This window comes from Daphnia pulicaria, chromosome 7 (assembly GCF_021234035.1).
Source record: "Daphnia pulicaria isolate SC F1-1A chromosome 7, SC_F0-13Bv2, whole genome shotgun sequence".
Taxonomy (NCBI): domain Eukaryota; kingdom Metazoa; phylum Arthropoda; class Branchiopoda; order Diplostraca; family Daphniidae; genus Daphnia; species Daphnia pulicaria.
Genome location: NC_060919.1, coordinates 6,618,665 through 6,642,930, shown reverse-complemented (window position 1 = coordinate 6,642,930; position 24,266 = coordinate 6,618,665).

Genomic DNA, 24,266 nt, shown 5'->3' with positions numbered 1-24,266 from the left:
CCAAAAAGCCAAGAAGGTATATTTGTTGGATACTGTGATGCGTCAAAAGCATTCAGAATCTGGGTACACGAGAAACAAAGAGTAGTCATAAGTCGAGATGTGCTAATTGACGAGAATAATGTCTTCAAAGGTCCTTCTAACGAAGAAAAACACATTCTGATTTTTCCTGAATCAGATTTCATAGAAGAAAGAACAGATGACAATCCAACTCCCGACGAAGAATCATCAGGCAGCACATCCGGACCAGAATTCGAACAGCTGAGAAAAGATCCAACCAACGCCGAACGTGAACAGAATCCCGAAGGTGAACAGCATCCGGAAGGTGAACAGCATCCGGAAGGTGAACAGAATCTGGATGAAATGGAAGAGAACTCAACACTAGTCCAACCGAGGCGTTCCAGTCGACAACCAGCCTATTCAGAGAAATTCAAAAACTGGAGACGTGACCTAGGACTACTCTCGTGTGCCAACCAACCGCATGAGCCACTCAACTACACCGAAGCCATAACATCAGATGAAGCGAACCTCTGGAAACCAGCTATCGATGAAGAATACGCATCACTGATGAAAAACGAAACGTGGGAACTAACTCCTCTTCCACAAGGACGAAAACCAATCAGGACGAAATGGATCTTCACGGTGAAACCTGGCCATAAAGATGTTCCAACTCGATACAAAGCCCGACTAGTAGCAAAAGGCTACACCCACAGCCAAGGAATAGACTACCAGGACACCTACGCACCGGTGGTGAAACAATGCTCTCTCCGCACCGTCCTCTCCCTTGTTGCAGCCCTCGATCTGGAAATCACTCAACTGGATATAAAAACAGCGTTCCTCTACGGCGAACTAGAGGAGGAGCTCTACCTAGAACAACCCGAAGGTTTCGTCATAGCAGGACGAGAAAATGAAGTTTGCCGCCTCAAGAAATCCCTATATGGACTGAAACAGTCCCCTAGAGCCTGGAACACAAAATTCAATGAATTTCTGGTAAAGTTTGGACTCACTCGCTGTGATTCGGACAGCTGTGTCTACTACCGTCGCCAAGAGGAGGGTGAAATCACAATCGTGTGTATATTTGTTGACGACGGTCTTATATGTACAAACAAAAAATCTGTATCCACCTCCATCCTCAATTACCTTAACATGCACTTTGAAATCCGCTCTTTACCAGCAGACCGCTTTATTGGTTTAGACATTCTTAGAGACAGGCCAAACAAAAAGCTCTTCATATCTCAAATTGATTTTGTCAACAAAATTCTTAAAAAGTTTAATCTTGATTTGTGTCACCCAAAGTCAATCCCAGCTGACCCCAATGCCCGTCTAACAGCTGCAATGTCACCAAGTACCCAACCTGATCCAATTAGCCCTCATTTAACTCGCTACAGGGAAGCAATCGGATGCCTCATGTATATCATGACAACGACAAGACCGGACATAGCCTTTGCTGTAGGACAAGCGTCCCAATTCTGTCAAAACCCAGGAGACGGACATTGGAATGGTGTAAAGAGAATATTTGCCTACCTAGCTGGATCTGCCCACCTTGGACTCTGCTTTGACGGGCAGCAGAAGAACAACCTAACTGGATTCACTGACTCCGACTTTGCTGGAAACCTGGACAACCGCCGGTCAACCAGTGGCTTCGTTTTTCTGTACAATGGAGCCCCAGTGTCATGGAGCAGCAAGCTCCAACAATGTGTCTCCCTCTCAACAACTGAAGCTGAGTTCGTGGCAGCTAGTGAAACTTCAAAAGAAGCCATCTGGTTGCAGCAATTTCTGAGAGAAGTGAAAGGCGATGAAATCGGACCAATCCCTGTACTCTGTGATAATCAAGGAGCAATCCGTCTCATCAAGAATCCAGAATTCCATCAGCGCACCAAACACATAGCAGTCAAGTATCACTTTGTGCGACATCAACAACACAACGGTAACATCGAGGTGTCGTATGTCCCAACAGAAAACCAACTAGCCGACATCCTGACAAAACCACTCCCAGGACCTCGATTCATTTTCTTACGCGACCAGATCGGTGTAAAGCCACTTCCGCAAACCCCCACAGTTTGAGAGGAGGTGTTGGAGATGTTGCCAAACCGTGGTGGTTGCTGAACCCCACCCAACTGTTTAGTACTACCTTCTTTGTGTTCCCAGCCCTTTTAGTGCTGTCTATGTCTTTCAAGTGTAACTGTCAATGGCTTCACTTGATAAAAGAGATTTGTGCTGACAGGTATGTCAACCCCGAATAAAGTTACTTGCATACAATACTGTTTATTTAATACTTCACTCCAACATGACGTTCCCAAGAGAACCTCACTTCATCCAAATTACGCAACTTCAGCGTATAAAAGAAAGCCGTGTACTCCTTAGCAATTTCCCTGTGGTTGGCTAAGAGAATATGCACTATTCGAGGAAATTTGTGAGAACGTCCGCACGAGATAAATTGAAGGAAGTATCGGCAAAACCCTTACTGATAAAAATTGTTTAAAATTTGGGGTGTTTTCTGAACTTGCGAAGCATCTTGTGCCTTTTGGTCGTAGGTGTTGAGCTGCAAATAAATGGTTTCTTCAGCTTTTCAGCAAAGTGTTTCAGAGAATAAAAGTAATTCGAAAAAGCGATGATTTTTAATGAAGCCTTGGCTGTTAATTCTGCGTATTGGTTTAAACGCTTTCTAAGAAGCAAAAGACACTGGCCTAATCAAGGCCCTTTGGGGTCTCTTAGCAAATGACGTTTGACAGTGATGTGGAAGTCGTCAATACTTCGTCGAGTTGTTTTTCTTACTTTCTCCGTGTCTACTTTTTCGTCACTTTCTTGTTCTATTTGTTCTCCTCTAACCAAGTCGTGGTAGTTTTGTGTGTACAAAACTATTGAATTATTTCACTCTGTAAGTATTGAAGGAGGCTTTCTAGTCTCTAGACTCGGATACGTACGTTCTACGGTGTTGTTCAAAGGTCACATCATATACAGTTGTTTATTTTTAAGGCTACGACGTTGACTTGGCAATTCTTTCATTCCTATAGAACATGTATAATACAGGAATTAGCGTAATATTTCCATTTGTTACCAACAAATATCAAATTAAATAGGGAAATTTAATCCAATTGTATGTTAAGAAATATTTTGCCAATCCTTAGATAATGTAATCCAGTTTTGATTCCATTCTAATTACTTTTCTAGTAAGTGTTTCAGGCCGTCTGCATATTTCAAAGTAAAAAATTTTAAAAAATTGAAACTTATCTGTTATTTATTTTACTTACAATAGAAGCGTAGACAGTGGAGGTTCTACAGAACTAGCTTTTGGTGTCGAAATTTCACTAAGTTTTCCGCTCGATTACATGCACCTTGTGTGTTTAGGGGTAATGAAAATATAACTGTTGCTGTGAGAAACGGAATGTGAGAAACGATCAGCCAATAACACAAGACCAATAAAAACTAAACGAACAAAGAAACAGGCCAAACATCGAGTTTTTCTTCTTTCCGCAATTGCCCAAACTACGTTAAATGACAAAATAAATGCGTTAAGCAAATGTTTCCCTGTGAAGTTCCAGCGTAAAAGGCGAAATTTGGACTGGACTTTGAAGGAAATAGAAGATTGGAAAGCGGTAGAGTTCAGAACATTCCTTCTTTATAACAGGCTGATAGTTTTGAAAGGTGTTCAGGTGTTCTATCCGATGAACAGTAAGAAAATTTTTTATATTTTCATACAGCCAGCAGGATTCTTTGTTCATTGTCGTCAACAGAAGAACAAATAACAATGCAGACCAATGTTTGAAATACTTTTCATTTCAATTTTGTGTGCTTTACGGAAGTTACAAACTGATTTATGATTTCCATTCCAGGAATCACTTGGCCGATGACTGCCGTTTTTTAAAGGGTTCTCTAGAATGCTTCAGTGCATTCCCATTCGAAAATTTTATTGTCAGATTAAAGTTGTGGGGTACGACCCTCATCACAACTGAAGAAATGGTTATCCGGAATAGATAGTTTTGGAAATCAAAACCCAGATTGCCAGAAACATAACTACGGTCCATAGAATTAAATTTCAGCTCCATAAATGAAAAATCTTAGTCCAATTTTTATTTAATTAACAACAAATGTGAGGTTTTTAAAGTGCTTGGAAAGACAGATCAGCCCATTTCTTTTGTCAAATATTAATTAAAAGACAAACATGGAAAATATTCAAATCTGTTTTATTCTCCACTTAAAGCTTCCCTTTTGACAATTTTTGTTGCTGATGATCCAGAGTGTAATGGAAATTAACGTGCTTTTAGTATGGAATTCGTTGATTGTAAGGTTACTGTTAAATGTTTTGGTTTGATTTACGAAGAAAGCCTTGCTTTTCTTCTCTTCTTCATAATCTGAAATTGATTAATTTTACTGCCATTACATACAATATGTACCTTTTTTTATTTGCAGCATATGATAACTGAGAAAAAATATACAAATTTAAGAATTATATTTACTCATTTTCTATACTCATCAACGGCGTCTACATCACATTGCTTTCATATTGGATTTCAAACAGAAAAATAAATGTTTAAAAAAATATCAAAAACTTATCAAAACAATGTAACAAAATTGATATCTATACAAAGATACGATTACGACTCATTTTTCACATGGCATTTAAAACAGGAAACAACAATTTCATTTCAAAATAATGTAATAAAATTGATATCTTAAATTAGATATGATTACGAAAACCGTCATTGTCATATCAAAATGATGTAAGACAAATTGTGTTATTTAGTACATCAATAATTTATTCAAAATTGAATATATACATTTTCATACCAAAACAAAAATAAATTTCATATTACTTATGAGATGTAATAGAGTTTGAATTTCCACAAATATAATGGACATCTTTATTACATCACATCCTTGATATAAAAAAATACACAGATTTCATGTCAATTTCATGTCACAATTTCAGACAAGAATGTCAAAATGACATTAGCATTTAAAGATGATATGAAATTGACATGACCTTGCTACCTGGGCTTCTGTGTCAACAGACCAAGATATTTTTACTCGTAACATTCTTATTTTTATTATTAGCTTTTACCGTTCATTGTCAATTTGTCAGCTCATAGGTCTTATTAGATTCCGATAGCCGGAGTGATGACCTTTGAGTCAATTTCATTGTGGTTGTGCTGTTGTTGTTGCAGAAGCTTCTGCATTAAAATCTAAACAAAAACCTTATGAACGGCGGTTAATTCCTTTATGGACAGAGACATTTTCGAGGATAGAATACCGTATAGAAAATTTGAAAGTTTACTGCTAAATTTACACTCAGGCTTCCAAATTAGGGCTGCCATTGTCACGCGAATCTAGAGAGAAGAATGCATTTCAAGCTTTTGTAGAAAAGGGATTTGATAGATGGAAAGATGGAAAGATGCTATCGAAAGATATAAAATACATAAACGATCTGCTCTTCACCTATCCACCGTTTCCGGCCTACTTGATGCTGAAAATACTCCAATTTTTAAGCCTTTATTATTTATATTATTTGATAATTAATTACTAAAGTGGTTATTGATTTATTTCGTTTAACAGCTGCCACTTTCTCAAATATTCTTAAAAAGGATATGGAAAATAACAGAAGTACACTGAAACGCATCTTTTCGAGTGTTCGATACTTGTGCATGCAAGGCTTAGCTATTCGAGGCAAAACAGAAGAGACATCTAATAGTCGCCAATTACTTATCGATAAGTCTTTGGATTATCTTCCATTGTAAAAGTGCTTGGAAATAAAATGTTTTCAACTCATAATCTCTCGCATAATTGAAAACCACCATATCCAGTTCACTATAATTAAATTGTTCTGTAATGTTCATTTAAAAAAGAAACACTTGAAAAATTGAAATATTTTAAAAATCACAGAAACAGGATTTACTTTTATCAAAAATTAAATACAGATATTCAACTCTGTTGGGGTTTATTGAATATCGTAATTTTAAATGAAACGAGATAAACCAAGATTTTAACTTGAACCCAAGTAAAATAAAAACAACGTTTATTGGTCTTTGTTATAAGGTTTTTTTTCTTTGTCCCAAAATGAAATGATTGAACGAGATGAATAATCACCTATGCAATGATTACATTGACGTTAAGACATTGGCTTATTTTGACATGCATGATAAGTATTCATCGAAATTAGTGACGTTAAGACTACTTTTTTATTTTTCAGCTTTGGATTGCAGAATTCTCACCTACTCAATGCGAATATTTTTTCCCTCGACAAAAATTCCAGACAGCCTGCTGCCTGCCTGGTTTCATTCATAATTTTTGGGGTTACCATCATAAATTTAGTTTATTGCTAGTTTAAATTTAGATGAATCAGAGGCAAAATTAGCCTGTCACTCCTTTTTCTTCTTCTCACCTTTCGCTTTGTCCCAAGTCCCCAAATCTAGAATAAAAAGCCGAACATTGTCCCCGAGTGAAAGTTTGGATTTGGGTTGTACGTTTTTTTCAACATACTGCACCATAAAATAAAAACACTTTTTGAAATCCTAAAAGTAAGCGTTATTTTACTTCTACGGAAGGGGAACGAGTGTAGTGAATTGAGCTCACATGGTCAGCATTCTAGACTGGTCATTGGAGTGAAGGTTATTGGTTTCCCTTCTAGATCACGGGCTAAGTCCCTTTAGCTTCAATTAAACACATTCCATGCAGTGCGGAGTTCCCAAGTCATTAAACAGACCGATTTGAATTATAGTGAAAAAAAAGAAACTATGGAAGAAAACAAGGAAAGGGTAGGAATAACAAAATTTCAAAAAAGAAAGGCGCCGAAGTACTGAGGATCAAAACAAGGGGAAGGGGAAACAATCCAGAAAGCTTCTTTTTGTGACGCAGCACTCAGAAGAACTGAACGACAAGGGCCACCTGAAAAGCCTGGTTAAATGGAAGAGTATGATTCCGCGAAGGGGGGAGGGGCGCCAAACAAGAGATGCAGCCGTTGCTGTCCTGGTGAAATTGAATTTTAATCCGTCAGTCTGACAAAAATCTGGGTAGAAAGGAGACTGAGGCGAAGCCAATTCTGGTTGCGGTATCACTATTCATGTTTTCAGAGCTTATAGCGCCTTTGAGCATTCTAATGCTTAGTTCTCGCATTACAAACCGTGATTTTCTCTTCGTGTGTAGCCCCTTTGAAGAATGCTACAGTAATAAAAAAATACACAGAAGTAAACAAATTAAACTTCTTGCAACCATCCCCAGTTCCTCCTGCTTTTAAAAATATTTAGGACGATCCCAGAAGGGAGGCGTCCCTGGTGGGATAAACATTTCAGGTGGTGTAGCTCATCGATTGTTTCATTGTAATTTAGGATAATCTGACACTTGCCAAGTTGTCGTTGGGGTTTTCAATAGATTTTAGAAAAGGGTTGTTTTCTAATTCCAAGAAAAAATGAAAACGAAACACCATTAAATGAAATAAACAATTAATACTAACCCATGGTTCATGTAATAAATGGACTTTTGTATGTCCCATTCTTTTTGATGACATATATCGGCCATTTCTTCATTTCAACAGAAATATCAAACAAAAGCAGGATTTCGGCGATGGTCAGGTTGAAGTAGCAAGTTTCTCCAGCTGGGAACGCGGCAATTTAAAAAAAATTGACACGGAATTATTCCTATCATTGAAAAAATTGACGACTCATTGTGGATCCCGCATCCCTCCGCTTTTCTGTTTTCCCTAATTGTTTTAATATGCATCTTTTGATGTCCCCACATCTAGCATAGAAAACGGAGAACGTAAGTTGATTTGATTGAAGTTAAGTAATATGTAATTAATTTATAGGTAAAAGAAGTCGCCTTCTTACTTCGCAATTTGATATCGGAAACGCCCCGCAATATTCTCCCGAAAAACGTTAACAATGGGGATCTCATTGCTGGAGAAGTTGAACAACCAAATTTGCTTCGAACCTTCTAGTTTGGTAGCAGTTAAATTTGTTTTATAGGAGAAATATGAATGTAATTGTTGTATCTCAATGTATTGCCATATTGACATTCCAATTCAGGTCTCAAGGCTCATAAAGACAAAAGTGATATGTCAAACAGAAGATGATTAGAATAGATACTTTGATGGATGACACCATTTTTGCCGTCACTAATGGACTCTACAAGCTATCAAAGCAATTGATGCTAGGGATGTATACCTTAAATCCACAACAGGTAATCAATGTTATTGCAATTCTCATGGACGTTGAAATTTTTAGTACAATATATAAGCAATATAGGAAAACGCGAGGTGATTGACGTAATGAACCGTTTTGGACATTGCGTAAGCTACAATTTCGTAGAAGATTTGGAAACAGGGCTAGCTATTAGTGCTGTTGAGGAATCTAAGTTATTGCCTGAAAGTTTGCTTCGCAGACCGGATCTCAACACTGGAGTTGCTTTTGATAGTTTTGATCTTTTCGTTGAAACGCTTACGGGAAAAGATACGTTATATGACACCGTGGGAATCGTGACACAAGATATTCCTTCTGATGGTGACAACTTTCTTCCATTGGCTGAATCCGAAGATGAAGAATGTGATATCATACTACAAACTGGGAAGCGACGACGGGCATTCATATCAAGAGATATAATAATTGAACCTTATTACAAAAAAAAACAAGAATGCTGTCTGAGCCCATGCCGGCTTTAATTGGTGCAAAACTGTACCCCACAAGATATCATATGTTTATCAACCACTCATTTCATACTGCTCATACTAGCTCGATACCTAAATGCACACCACTGCCTATGGGAGTCATCTCCCTAAAAAAACGCAGTCGGAAAATCCGTGTAACGATCTAATTAATAACTTCGATTCATTTCTCATCATACCAATATACTTAGGACCCAGAATCAAATCAACCCATCCTTCTGTAAACTTTCTACAATCAAACTTATCATCACGTCATCTCGATTTTCTCTCAACTCCATAAATTTTTTCTGCTCCTATTTTGGCAGTGACCATAAACCGGTCATAACCAACCTCAACGCTGAACCCATCCACCTGACCGAGGCCACCTCGACCTAATAAATATTCGAGAAAGCCAGCTGGCCACAGTGGATAAAAGAACTCGAACACTCACTCTACAAAAGGATAAGACGAACTCTAGGTAAAATTTATGGTTGTATCGGTTCATTGAGCACAAAAACCTACAGAAGGCTTTAGAAAACAATGCTGCACGACGGCCTTCCCTACAAACTCGACAAATTAGGAATACGAGGCAATTGCCTAGGCTGGATTGCTAACTTCATCCATAACCCCTCAATCTGTGTTAGCCAAGGCAGTCATCCGATTTCAAACACATCACAAATGCAGTTCCGCGAAGTGCCATATTCAGCCCCATCGTGTTCAACCTAATGCTATACGACTTTCTGACTCTCCCATAAAATTTCAACCTCCAACTGTACGCAGACGTTGTCATCTTCTATACGTCAGTCAAGCGCCTCATAGACACAGAAATTATCCAGCAGCCTACATCAACAAAGTGGCCAAAGGTAACAAGTGGAAATTGAAATTTTCTGCTTCAAAATCCTCCTCAGTTGTCTTCACTTGTGATGGTATGTATAGATCCAGGTCGGAAAGGAGGGCGATAGTATAGAGTGGGAATACATATTTTCGAAGCTAGGATGAGATCAAATAAAAAATATTTATGGTACATTCCCCAAAGTATGTTACATTCATGTACTGATTGTACGTTGAAGTAATGTACCCAATGCATTTAACCTACTTTAGATACAGCCACTCAACGTACGTTCATCCCTGCATGTGTTGGGGAAGCTTCCACGCACCCACCCACCATAGCCAGAAGGCATCTGATACCTGTCATACGACACTGCCACTTTTGAAAGTGGGTAGCCAAGGTGTGGTCATGTAATGAGGTAATGGTGAAGGAATACGAAAACAAATGTTTATATCCAATCATGATTTTGTTACGTCTTAATTTTTCTGTGTAGCAGAATAGTTAATATAGTTAATTAGGTAAAATATTATGTATTAACTGTGCACAGGTCTCCTTTTGGATAATAACAAATTGTTTCATGGTCTATTTCATTTCGTTTTATTGGTAAACAAAAAGAAATGAAATATCTGATGACAGAAGACAGTGATTTTCACTTCTGTAATCGAAGAACCTTACGTGTTTCTGGTTTATTTTTAACGATGGTTTTTTGTTTTCTAATAACATATTCGTTTTTTCTTCAGTTCTTAGCCAACCTTAAAAAAATAGAGCTATGATATCTAGTCACGCAAAGCTTACATATTTTCAGGATATTTTCTTCAAGTTTCATTATCTGTGATCTATGCTGCTGAACTAGTTTTTGTTACGATAAAAGGTGTTCCACCTAAAGATTTTGATATTTTTGGATTTTCCCATTCATATCCCATATAAGTTCCACTTTGGTTTATTTTTTCATGCAAAACAATATCATTATGCAAAAAAAAATACCGGTGTCACATTTTCTTCGACAATATTTGAAATTTGAGGGTATTCCTCACCCTAAAGAAAAAAATGAAAATAAGTATGATTTTATACTATAGTAGGGCTATAATTTATATTTAAACCTCATGTCAAGGTGACACGAGGTTGGTTTGGTTTACTGACACTGTGAAACAACAACTACCTCTGTTATGTGCAGTACAAGTTCATGACTTCGCAACGAAAACAGTCGCGAAAAATCTCGATACCCGTCGTGCGGTAGGGCATTAGGTCGTCGGTAACACCCGGAACTTTGTCTTCCTTTATAAAAATTAGTGGCAGCGTCCAAAGTTACAAAAAGCAGTGACATTTCAAGTACACCTCCATCACCAGTGAACTCTGCCGCTTCCAGTATACAATTGGACGATATTGAAAACAACGAAAGCAACTCTACCTCATCAAGTTCGGCGGAAGATTTGTCCATCCGGACTGATGATGAGGCTGTCAATCACAGCCAGTTTTCAGTTCTGGTCCCTTCGTTATGAACTGGAACCACGTCGCCGACCTTGATGCTAGGCTTGAATCCATCCTTGCATGTGATTTGGCGTTCCTGGTGACTGGTCAAATAGTCCTTTTGCTAACGGGATCAAAGGGCTTTAAGGATTCGTTGTCCTCGGCTGAACATGTCAAAGAAGTGAGAAGGCTTTTCACCGAAGGTGGGGTAAGCAGCTCCTCTTCAACGGCTGGGTTGTATGGGAGTGGAGTTGAGCGATCACCATACATCAGATGAGACGGGGAAAGAGCTTGAGGGTCGTTCAAATCTGACGACATATAAGTGAGCGGCCGGTCATGCAAAATGGCCTTGATTTCTGTGACGATAGTGTGGAACTCAGTGAATTTGAGCTTGGTACGACCGAACACCGACAGAATGGATTTCACTTGTTGGCGGATGGATGGGATCCAGAATCGTTGGCGAATATGACAGATCGTGTCACTGACTCCGGAATGAAGGGAACGCTCGTGAAAATAGGATATAACGAGACCTGAGATCTCAGAAGATTTAGGCAGGAGAATAGGGTTGCGGGCGGCTTGAGGAATGTCGGTGTTGAGTAACCAACCTATGCAGCGAATGAGAGAATCATTGTCGAGGTATAGATCCAGTTGAGTCACTAAGGGAGGCTGGCGACCCTTCTGGTCATGAAGGTACTCAATCTCGGCAACGAAATAGCGGTGTTGGAACGAACGGATCCACTGAATTGCACCATTAAGTAGTTCCTTTGTCGTGAGGGGTCCGGAAATCCAGCTTGGTGCCTTTTGTAGAACTCTCGGACTGGCGGAAAACACGGGCCGTCGTTCGCTTGAGCGACGTTCAATTGAAGCGAGATATATCAATGATATTCGTAATATCAATGAAAAGAACCGGAGCTGGATCAGGTTGGATAGCGTACAGGTGAAGAATTTGAGTGGGCTTCAAGCCGAACGACTCCCATTGTGGCCAGGCGCTGCGATAGGGTATCCATGATGGTCCACTAACCCAGATAGGTGACGCCTTAAGCTGATGCAGAGTCACACAACTTGACGAGGTCTGCTGGATTTGATGTGGGTGGGCAGTAATGCCAGTTGGTCGAGTAGTCGCGGGTAAAATCATGTAGTGTAGAGATACGACTAGCGACAAACAAATTATTGTACCGGTCGTTTCTTGAGAGCCACCACAAAACAATTTGACTGTCCAACCACATTGTTATTGACAATGAAATACCGATTGCTTTGAAGGACACGATAATAGCCGTCGCGACGCGAATTCCGATGATGGCGGCCATAAGCTCTAGTTGTGGGCGGTCACTCTTTAAAGGCGCAACTCTGGCTTTAGACATAACAAAGGAGCTCTGGTAGCCATCGAGGAGGTAGACGACCGCGCCGTACGCTTGCGGACTGGCGTCTACGAAGACGTGCAAGGAATGAACACGAGAGCTGGAGCCGAGGTAAGAACGATGGATCTTTGGAATAACACCATTGAGGGAGGCGGCGAGGACGATCTATTGATCATAGAAGCTTGGAGGCAGCGGCTCGTCCTAGTCTAGCTTTATCTTCCATATTTCTTGAAAAAGTTTGCGGGCAGGAATGGAAAGTGGTACAATAAATCCGAGTGGGTCATAAACGGATGAAATCCCACGTAAGACATCACGCGTGGTCGCTCCAGATGCGCAAAAGGGTGGTAAATTGACAATGGGTAAGGGTAGGGTGTCGGTCTCGCGATTCCAGAACCTTTGTGAGAGGGGAGGAGTCCGCGACGCCATCGAGAGTCGTACGATCGCTGATTGAGGAATCGTTTTATGTCAAGGATAGGAGAGATAAAGACGCTTGTTGAAAGATGGAGTGGGGTGCATGATAATACTCCATAGCTTTAGCTGTAGAATCACACCCAGCTATCTAGTTGCCCACATAGATATTAGCTTCAATTTCAGAACTGATGGTAGACGGATTACGTTGAAGATGTTTCTTGATGACACAATTTATAATAAAGGGGCTGCAACTTGCTCCAAAGGGGATCACTTTAAAACGGTAGACGTCAAAATCAGAATCAGGGTCTGAGTCGTCGCTGAGCCACAGAAAGCGGACAAAATCACGATCGGATTCGTGAAGCAACACTCTTTGAAAGGCTTTTTTTCAATATCGGATGAAATACCGACACGTTGAACCCGGAAGCGAAGAACGATGTGCAGCATACCGTTTTGAAGGGGGGTCCAGTCAAAAGACAGTAGTTGATCCCAGAACGAGTTTTACAGGAGCAGTCATAAACGATGTGAATGGGAGTGGTTGCTGAGTCCTTTACCACTGCAAAATGTGGGATGTAGTGGCAACCACTAGGTGTTGGAAGATAGCGCGGAACCTTTTCGATGAAACCAGCCGTGAATTGATCGCGGATAATCTTGCTGTAGAGTGGAAGTATAGTCGACTTTTTCCACAAGCTTTGAACTGTGCGTCGAGTGCGTTTTTGGCAGATGCTCTTCTCTGATTTCTCCAGTTCCTGTCCCTGCTGGATTGCATAACGTTGTGTGTCTGCCCATCCTGCGATTTTGGTCGGAAATCCCGTTCTCTGGGGAAACTGTACGAGCGCCAGGATTACGAGAGGACAGGTCACTGCATGCACCCCCGCTTCCTGTGTTCATTTACACATGAGAACGTGCCGTCAAATGACGTGCGTTCTAGGTTTTTTTAAATTGAACAATACTACGACGAAACAGTCGGCGCCTCGTCTTCCCACTCTTAGTCCTTTAGTCTGTTCCTGTTGCAGCCAGCTGGTGACAGGTGTGATCGAGTCCAGTTGAGCTGTTTTTTACTTTTGAAGATCCATTTGCTCAACTGTTGCAGAGATCTAGTGCAAGAAAAAAGTTTGAGCTTCATGGATGTGTTATCATTAATGTGGTTTTCTTGAAGCTAGCAGATTTGGAAACCATGCTGTCCAGCATGGTTTCCATATTCCAGAAGCTTTTAACATTTAGCATGTGCAACAATTAAACATTTAAAGGTGTCTTTGTGTTTGCGTGAGTGAGTGCCCGTCGTGAAATATTGTTTTTTTTGTTCACGTGAACGACTAAACGTGCCTCGAAAATTCACGGAACCCAGTGTGACATTGCCGAATTGATTTTTCCAAATTATCGCGCCATTAACTAAACTGGACAAAACCTAATCAATCTTTTTCTTTTCAGATTAATTTGAAGGAGAAAGGTGATCTGAAAGAGGAAAAAGATTCAACGAAGAAAGAAGACCCAATCCAACCAATCAAAGTGAATTCTGCGATGAACTACGTCAACTTGGCGCAGATCACAGATGTGTTTCGTGCAGTTGTTCCAGTTGTGTTGTGCAGAATATCTACCAGAACTCTGATGCAAGAGGGTCATCGTTACTACCTGGAATGAATTGTCAACATTTGAATGTTTGTCACTCTACGTACAATTTGTCCTAAAATTCATTTGTAAACTTTAAACCACTTTGGTCTCTCTACGTGCAGTTTGTCCTAAACTTGTCTACGTATTACAAATTTTTGAACATAGCAGTATAAACTGGACTCAACACAGCAACACAAATAATTTTTATTTAAAATTTTTAATTATCAATAAATATACATATATATAAAATTAGAATTCATGTAACTGGTGATCTGTTCTGTTTTCTTTTGGCTCCGATGTGCTACCATCAAAGTTAATTGTAAGTTGTAGGTAGCCAATGCTTCTTTGTAAAGTTGGTCTCCGTTAACCAAAACAGCCATGTATTTGAGTGCCTGATCTTTCAATGATTCCTCTATAATCCAACCAATCAAAGTGAATTCTGCGATGAACTACGTCAACTTGGCGCAGATCACAGATGTGTTTCGTGCAGTTGTTCCAGTCTTCAAACAAATCAAATCTGGAACCGTAGATATCATCGACACTATTCTTAATTCATTTTTGTTGGGATTCAGCGACCTCTATGTTGTCATGATCATTGTTCTGATTTTTACAAATTTGGACAATGAGAAAAACCGTTTCAAAGTTAAATGTTTCTGTATTTTGATCGGTGTCCTTGCAACACTTGTAAACGGTTTTTTCATTATAAAAAGTAATTTGTGAATTTTCTGTTGCGATTTATCGACCTGGCAACCCTTTCTTAATACAAGAAAATCTTAATACAACATTCATAACCCTGCGTCCTTTTGTTTTTTTCAAGTAGAACTTTAATCAAAGTAGAAGTTTTGCAAAAAAGAAATTGTGTAAAAGTTTCCCGAAGGGATTTAGGGCGAGGCATTTTGGGGTTGGTGGGGTTGGAGGAAAAACGAATGAAATTCGCCTGCCAAGCGCAATAGATGGATTTTGTCTTGGAATAAATTAAACTTACGGAACAAAGAATCTAAGAGGACCTTAGTCCTTTTAGTCTCTTAGCCCACTGGCTGGTTTTTTTTTAAATTCCCACTGCGGATTATTTTTTTGTTATCTGTTTTTAACCAAGAGCGTTGTCCTTGTTTTGTCTTACGCCGTAATGGCCGTAATCCCCCCCCCAAAAAAAAAGTAGACGATATTTTAGAAAATTAGAGAGAGAGAGAAGGGCTGACTCTCGTCATCGTCGTCTTGTTCTGAACTGCCCGTTCTCGCCAAGGGCGCGAAGGGGCTCGACTACTTTAGAAAAAGGGGGGATGGAGAATTAGAACAGTGTTGACAAATTAGGGCAATAATTTTCGACATCGATTCAAGATTGCCGATTACCGCCAGACAGACAAGTTCAAACTTGCCTTTTTTCCTTTCGTTTTCGTCAGATCTTCATAGATGGCAGCACTATTTTTTTTTGTTTTTGCTTAGGACGTCTGGTGTTGCCTACCCCTCTCCCCCCTCGTCACATTAAAACCCCTCCAACCCCCCCCCCCCTACGACCGTGACGTATTTGAACGTCCCCATACATTTCTTGCACGTGACTCACTGTTACAGTCAAGTCACTGTCAAGTTACTAGAAAACAAAAAATTATTACTTGGATTACTTATTTTGCATTTTGAATTAATGTTTTTTTTTCATTAAATTATTTTTAAAATTTTAACAGTATCATTGAATTCTATAATTAGAAATGAAACGATTTCAATTTTGAATAGTTTTTAGCATGAATCTGTAGTTTCTTCTCGTCCGCGGTCCACCATTATTATTACTTGCTGCCAGTTTAGAGTGTTCGGATACCGACTAGTTAATTTTGATTAGTTAGCAGTGAAGATCGTATTAATAATTCCTGGAAGACCATGTCCTATTTTATCTTGATCAGTATCCCTTTTCAGTTTTCACAAATAGAAACCTTATTGTCTTCCTAAGATTCTTATGGAGTCAATCTAAAAAGACCACTCGGTGTCTGCCTTTGAGATTTGACGGCTCTTTAGTCAAATGCCTATATCTCCATGGTGAATTTTTAGAAGTTGGATTGATTGATCAATCCAGGGTAGAAAAACCATCAATCTTGGTAGAATGAAGGAAGCGGAATATCTATAAATATGCATTCAGGTATATAAACATCTCGCTCGTGGCGCAAAGCATCCATCGATTCACACAAACACTGCAGCTCACCTGTACAAAATAGAATTGACAGATTAGGTTTTTGAAAAATACTTGGAAGAATATAGGGTCTTACCTAGGTTCCACGTGTAACCAGGTCGTCAAACTGACCCTAAAAAAACACACGAGAAGAGAAGAGAGAGAAGAAGAAGACGATTCCTGGCAAAACCAAGGAATCGTGGAAGAGAAAAAGAAGACGATTCCCGGCAAAACCACGGAATCGTGGAAGAGAAAAAGAAGACGATTCCCGGCAAAACCATGGAATCGTGGAAGAGAAAAAGAAGACGATTCCCGGAAAAACCACGGAATCGTGGAAGAGGAAAAGAAGACGATTCCCGGCCAAACCACAGAATCGTCGAAGAAAAAAAGAAGTCGATTCCCAGCAAAACCACGGAATCGTGGAAGTGAAAAAAAGGATTGAAGAGTTTGGGTTGACAGAAGAGTGACAGAAGATTGACAGAAGATTGACAGAAGAGTTTCAGGTTTTGAATATCTCTCCTGATTTTGCCGACAACATCCTGAACGTCTGTTACTTGCGTTGTGTTGATCGTAGTTATTGAAATAAGGATTTTCGTTCCGTGTTGGTTGATTCCTAAATCTAGCCAATCACGATTTCTTTGAGTATTTATTTTCGTTGAGACTCGGGGCTTGAATAGATGTCACCTGCCGTTAAAGGTAGTATTTACAGACTCTAAAAGAAATAAACATGTTTATGGCTATATTAAATTAATAAATTGGGCTTATAACTTTCACCATCTCATCATAGCCTTCTTCTTCTACATCATGACTATCACCTGAAAGATGATAGGGCATGCGGGTTACCCAAGTTTGAGTTGCGGCGCTGGACAGGCTGACCTACAGGTCCTACAACCTACAGCGGCCGCTGCCGAAGTCATATAGCCTGCTTTCGAGATTCTGCAGTCGCTGCCATTTAAAAAAGTTTGTTTTTTTTTGTTTGTGTAAAAAGTTTTGGTTTGGTGGTGTGGATTTTCTGTTTTATCTCTTTTGTACTTTTTTATAAATTTTCTATTTGAAAGTATGGGATAATAAAATAAGGGGCTATCGTTTTTTGTTGCAGGGGGGCATTTGTTAGTATTAATTTTGGGGGCAACAGTCGAAGGGGCTATAATCAACCCCAAAGGAGGGCATTTGTTAAAGTGGACAACGCCCACCAACCCAGAGTCAACAATCTTACCTGAATGAGTTTCTGTAATTTAGAAATTATTATTTATCTGTTAAGGTATTAAACAAACGTATTTGTTACACTGGGGAATAGTCCGTGTCACAAGTTGACAGACTGTCAGTCTAAGGCTTGATAGACCTATTCGGTCTATTATCGTGGCTCTCACTGATTATATAATATAATCATATAATAAAATAATATGAAAGCCATTCAATCCATGGATAACAGTCTTCAGCTTTCCAACTAGAGCAATTCCAATCTGCGATTGCCCTGTAATTGCAATGATATGCTGTTCGTACCAAAGGTAAATAAAAAATCATGCTTATTGGCCAATATTGTTTCTGGAATAGGGCGATAAATGGGCGAAGACCAATGAACTGACAGTTAGTCAGATGTTGTAAAAAAACCGAGCCAATCACCATGTCACCCAACCACCGACCGCGGTGAGTTCAAGATTTATAATTTTTTTTTATAATTTTTTTTCTAAATCTTGTACGATTGATAATGATAGTGAGTTCCCCTGAAAAAAATGTGTTTGTTAACAATGTTTTATTGAATTGTTAAACAATCATACATACGTTTTTCTGCCCTTAAAGATATGGTTTAATTACAAAGTATACGATTAGCTTACTTAAGCGTAAAACAAGTGGAGAGAATAGCGAAAACAACTCAATTTGGAATCGAATCTTGTTCCTGTGGTATTGTAAGCAAAAAACGTGATCGCAGGAGACATAATTGAATATTAATTCATACCTGACTATTACGCTATGGCTAAGGAAGCAACTGCTTTAAACCTCTTAGAAATTCACATTATCGAATGTGGACATTCATAGACATTCAAAAGGTCCCATTAAAGTTATGGTCAGTATATAGTATTTATCGAAAATTTAGGATTTCATCAAATCTTAACAAATGAAAAGAATTTCCAATCAAAATAAATTCAAAATTCGAATATTCCAAAAAATTCCAGATGAAATAATGGAAAAGGAAAGTATGCTATCCTTTACAGAAAATTGAAGTTATTGACGAATATTATGGCCAAAATAACGGGAAAAATAACGAGAGTGAAAACTTTTGTTGTAAGAATATTCCTCACATTTCTGTGAAGAATAAGGAAGCATAATTACTCTTTGTCTAGGGTTTTTTCGACGTGGATTTCACGCTTTTTCTAATCAACTAGAGACAGAAATATAACAGATCAATCCAGCAATATAGGAATTGTGGAATAAGTGTGTATGAGCAATCGTCAGAGCCCTCGACTACAAAAATGTGACGAAAAACGGAATAGTATGCGTTGACAACTACAGGAGGCACTGCATATCATGTGGTTCATGCTCGAAATCAATCAAACGGTTGGCGGTATAGTGTGGGTAGACAGAGATTGTGCATCAAAGGAACAAGGTTTAAATCTCGTACAAGTCAAGGTAGAATGCTGACAGAAATTATTTTTGTCAACATGTTAGCAAGTCTTAAAATGGGTCCTTTCTTGATGGAAGTTGAGGATCAGTGGTAAATATTCGAGAAAATCATACGTTAGGATTAATGAAATTTTAATTTGTTTTCCATTGTATTGTTTTTTGTGCCAGTACGTCAGTCACTCATTCATGGAAGGGGGATTGTTGAATAAAAAAACATTATTTTTTCGTTTTATCAATTACTTTTCTGCTGCTAAGTTGCTGGATGCGGTTGAGACAGCTGGACGCGTAGAGACGAACTTGAAGGACTCCATCGGTAGTCTTCAAATACTTGAACGCTGGAACAGACAGACCAGAAATGTCAAAAGCGGCTTGGGCACGTTAAGGGAAATTTACTACCGTCCGGGCAGCACTTGACTACTAAAGGTGCCTGTCGACTCAGTTCTTCGGGCAGTGGACGCAAATCGAATTTGTTCAGGGAGAAACGATTGTCGTAGTTGAGATAGACATTGATAAGATTCCGAGAATCATTTCATCTACAGACTCTGAGAATCATTTCTTCAATAAATTTACGCCCTGATCGATAATTGAACAAATTATGTACGCTACCTAGTCTACCAAGCAAAGGATTTTCATCCTGACGGTTGGAGAAGACCTCACACACGTATGGAGTACGTGGAAACTGTAAAAAAAAGAATAGTTTTTGCCTTCCTATTTCTTGGACGGGAAGTTGTCCAAAAGAGGCAAAAGTATCCTTTTATCTTGTTATTCAGATGAACTACCGTAAACCAAAAACAAATGTAAAGAGAAATCTTGTTTTACATTTTCGCCATAAACCATGATAGTTTCTTAGAAGAGAATTTTGTCAGTAAATTATAGGAATCAATTTAAACTTTATTTTAGTTGCAATTTCGTTGATATTTCGGTCGTTTCTCCACAAGCACGTGTAAAATATGGAAGTGAAATCGGTCGGACAATAAATTAACAAAAATTCCTGTAAATACGACACATTTGTGTGTAGAAAAATGGAATTTGATTTAAAAAAATATTATTCAGCCAAAAATCCATACACGAACTGGTGTTCGACAAAAATACCAAATGATGCAACAATCAAAATCAATGGTGCTATAACAAACTTACCAGGTTTTACCAAATTACCTAAGTATCGCTAGGAATCCGGGTCGTCTCTATAGTCACTCATAGTGTACATAAGAGAAACATTTGGCTTTGGTCGTTTTAATACAAACGTCAGCAGAATTTTTTTGATATCGTAAATATAATCTTTCTCCATTTATGAAAGGACGGCAGAAAATACAAACATCACAAATTAAGAGACAACTCTGATCATAGATATAAATTTGAATTGCTAGACATTGGTGGCTTTATCTGCATAATCTTAACAAAAAGCGTAATTGCCATTATTGCAATGAAGCCAGATAATACGAACAACACAAATCAAGAAACATCAGCGAACATACTTATTTATTTAAACGTTTGATATTAATTGCTTTTTCAACATTAATTTGCATAATCATGAATGAAAGGTATAAATGAAAAATAAGGCCAACTAACATGAAACAAATGAGAGTCAGTCCCCATGGTGTGAAAAGGTTCCTCTGGTTAAATCAGCTATGGTTCTTGTTATGGCAGCTGCTGATTTTTGGAATGAACCGCATCCTAGCACTGTAACTGGCAAGTTTAATGGTACCTGTTGTGTTGTCTACATGAAAAAAGGTAAGAAAGTAAGAATATAATTAAAGAGGTAGAAAGATTGAATCAGAAGCCTATTACATCCTGTTCCATTTTGGAATTCAAGTCTGGGTGTTGTCTATATCCACCCAAAAGGTAAAAATAAGCATCGAAGCAGGATCAGGATATTATATTTAGTTATTTGATCTTTTTCCACTTTGGCATACATACTTAATAGAGTTTGTAGTTAATTCAAACTTCAAAGAACTGGTTGACATACTGTCTGCTTGATCAATTGAAAAAGGTAATAAAGTAATTGATAGTAGAAGTCTTAAAAAATTCCGTTTGAAACAAATTTGAAAGAATGTTTCATAGTTATGAATAAATTTCTCGAAAATGCAAAAGTAAGACCAATACTCAGGGATTCAACCTATGAAAGTAAAATTTTGTTCGGCGTGGTCTTTCTCCTTTACTGCAATGCAGACAGATAATACAAACAACACAAATCCAGAGACAAAAGTGAACATAAATACTAATTTCAATTGCTTAACATTGATGGCTTTATCTATATTAATGTTCATAATCACAACAGAAGGGGATATTAAAAAAATAAGGCCAATAAACATGATAGAATTGAGAGAAGGTCTCTATGATGTTGAGGTTCCTCTTGTGAAGTCAATGATGGATCTTGTCAAGGCATCTTCTAATTTTTTTTATCTCTAGCGAGGTAACTTGTAAGTTCAATGATATTTCGTCAAGTTATATACACGAAAAAGGTGAAAAAAGCTATAATATAATTAAAGAGATTGAAATATTCAATAATTGGTGGCTTATTACTGATTCACATCAGGACCACTTATTCTGGATATATTTACTGGCTTTACTGTGTTGGATGGTTTCAGACTTAACGCGATCATCAACGCCAAATCCCACTAAAAAGTAATGGAATCGGGATATTTATCTTTAATTACTTGAGACATTATCATTTTAGGGTCAGTAGTTTTTAGAGGATTATTCAATGAAGTGATTGACTCACTCGTACGTTTGCGGTCTGGGATCTACGGAAATAAGTGATTTTTTGGAAAAAAAATGCTGTTTACATTCCGATGACAACCGGATTGTAAAGATTCCTTTGTTGAAGTAAATGATATTTCTAGTCAAGACAACTCATGATTTTTTTAATGAACGGCACCCTATTAGACAATGTAACTGGTAAGTTCAATATGCTACTCTAAATCTCTCGCCACGACGGCGAGAGAAAATAACCTCACGTTGACAGCAACTCTATATGCCGTCACGAAACGAATTACGTTGGGAGATAAAAGCGAGATAAAAGCACATAATTACATGCTGTGCAATATTTTGACGAGGATGAAAGGTATCAACAATTCAGATTAATAGGGTTAGACACAGGAACTTTGGACTTTCATAAGCTGATATACAGTACCCACCAAACTATTAGGTACACCCCTCTTGTTTCAGTGCATTCTTATGGCACTACGTGTCTTAGAAAAAGGGCAAATACTACCCGAACGGCTATGGTTAGATTTGTTTTCTTTTTTCCTGAGTAGATCTAATGATGATCTACATTTTTTACACACACAAAATTGTTGTAGGATTAACCCCCATGGCGCTACGGTATCGTTCACTTTATACGGTACAGTATCGTCCAAAAAAATCCATGGTCTCTTTTTTATTTTTTAAAAATATTTCGAAATTTTTTTCTTAATAAAAAAAGAGGACTTTGTAAAACAATTAATTCTACACATAATATGAAGTCTTGAAAGTTAAAAACAAAAAATATACATTAAACTGGGCTTTTGAAAAAGAGGTGCGTTCGGATTTTTTTGGACGATACTGTACACCCGTTTTTCCCCATCGTGTTAAAAACGGCGTTTTCAAAAATTTACAAAAAATACTAAAATCAAGCTAAAATCTTTTTCTTTGTGCCAAAAGATGCAGAATTCTTCATTCTTTACAAATATACAGAATGATTTACAATAAAATCAACTCAGAGAATCCTTTCCTATACCCCAAAGTTTTCCACTTCAACATTTGTCGAAATTTCTAATGCCTATGGGGGCGACAGTGCAAATGTGTAGTAAAAAGTACAAATTTTTAAGTGGAAAACTTTAGGGTATAGGGAAGGGTTCTCTGAGTTGGTGTGCTTCTGGAGGCACTTGCTGAAGTGGCTTCGGGAAACAAGCAATTCTCGGTCCGATGGGTCTGGGTGTAAGTCAGCCGGGAGATGTCCTGGACGATGACGCGCCATTCAACGGCCGTGAACTTGACGCGCATGAGACGTGAGTAGGCCACCTCGCTGAGGCAGATGAAACCCTCACCACCGACCCAGTTACCCTGGTCGAACTGCTAGAAATTACTGTAGTGTACATATTCTTCCAAAAGTAATGTTGTTGTTTTTTGTTCTGTAGCAAGTTTTCGTTGTTTTAAAATCAATAACAAATTTTAAAATTTTAAAATAGTATCACTGGTATTAATTTGGTCGCGACTACTTATTGAAATTTTCTCTCCTCTCTTTCTCTTTCCTGCCATATGTCATGTAGTAATCCGTCTCTGACCAAAAATTCCTCCTCTTGCTCTATCTTCTTCCGTTTCTTTCTTCCGATGTCTCTTCTATTCTCTTGATCGTTCTCGATTCTGTGCATAATATCCTCGCAGTACTCGTCTCGTCTTTGCATGTGTCTAAAATACTTCTCTTGTGTTTGTGGGTGTTCCACCCCTTCCCCTTCTCTTACGTTATTTACCCAAAACTAGTCGGGACATCGCGTCCACGTTGGAGTGTCGTTTCCCATTTTTTTAGTAGATGTCAAAATCATAAGAGTTGATTTTCATTGACCACCTTATTAACTTCGGAGCGTTATCTTCCGCTGATTTCAACCATCTCAGGGCTTGGTGATCCGTAATAATTACTCTGAAATGTACGTTGTTTAGATAAGATTGAAAATGCTTAACCGCCCAAAAAATTGCTAACGTCTCTCTTACTGTTGTTGAATAATTTCTTTCTGCCTTATTTAATACTCGACTTGCGTAAGCTACGGGGTGTTTCCTACCCTCCTCATCCAGTTGACTTAGCACCGCTCCAATCGCCCTGTTGAATGCATATGTTGCTAAGATGAAATTCTCTATCGAAATCTGGGTATTTAAGGATAGGTTTTGTTCCTAATAATCGCTTTAATTTGTTAAAACTCTCTGTTTGTTCCTGTCCCCATTCGAATGGTTGTTTGTCGTGTGTTAGTTTTATCAGAGGGTGAGCCATCTCCGAATACCCTGGTATGAACTTTCTGTAATAACCAGTCATTCCTAGGAATGATTTGAGTGTCTTCTTGTCGGCTGGCTCTACAAACTGTAACACTTTGCTGATGTTGTCCTTTTCCGGCTCCAGTCCTGCCTCTGACACTACGCGACCCAGATACCGGAATTGTTTCCTCCGAATACTACATTTTTTTTGTTTTAATTTTAAATTGGCTTTTTTAAGTCGTT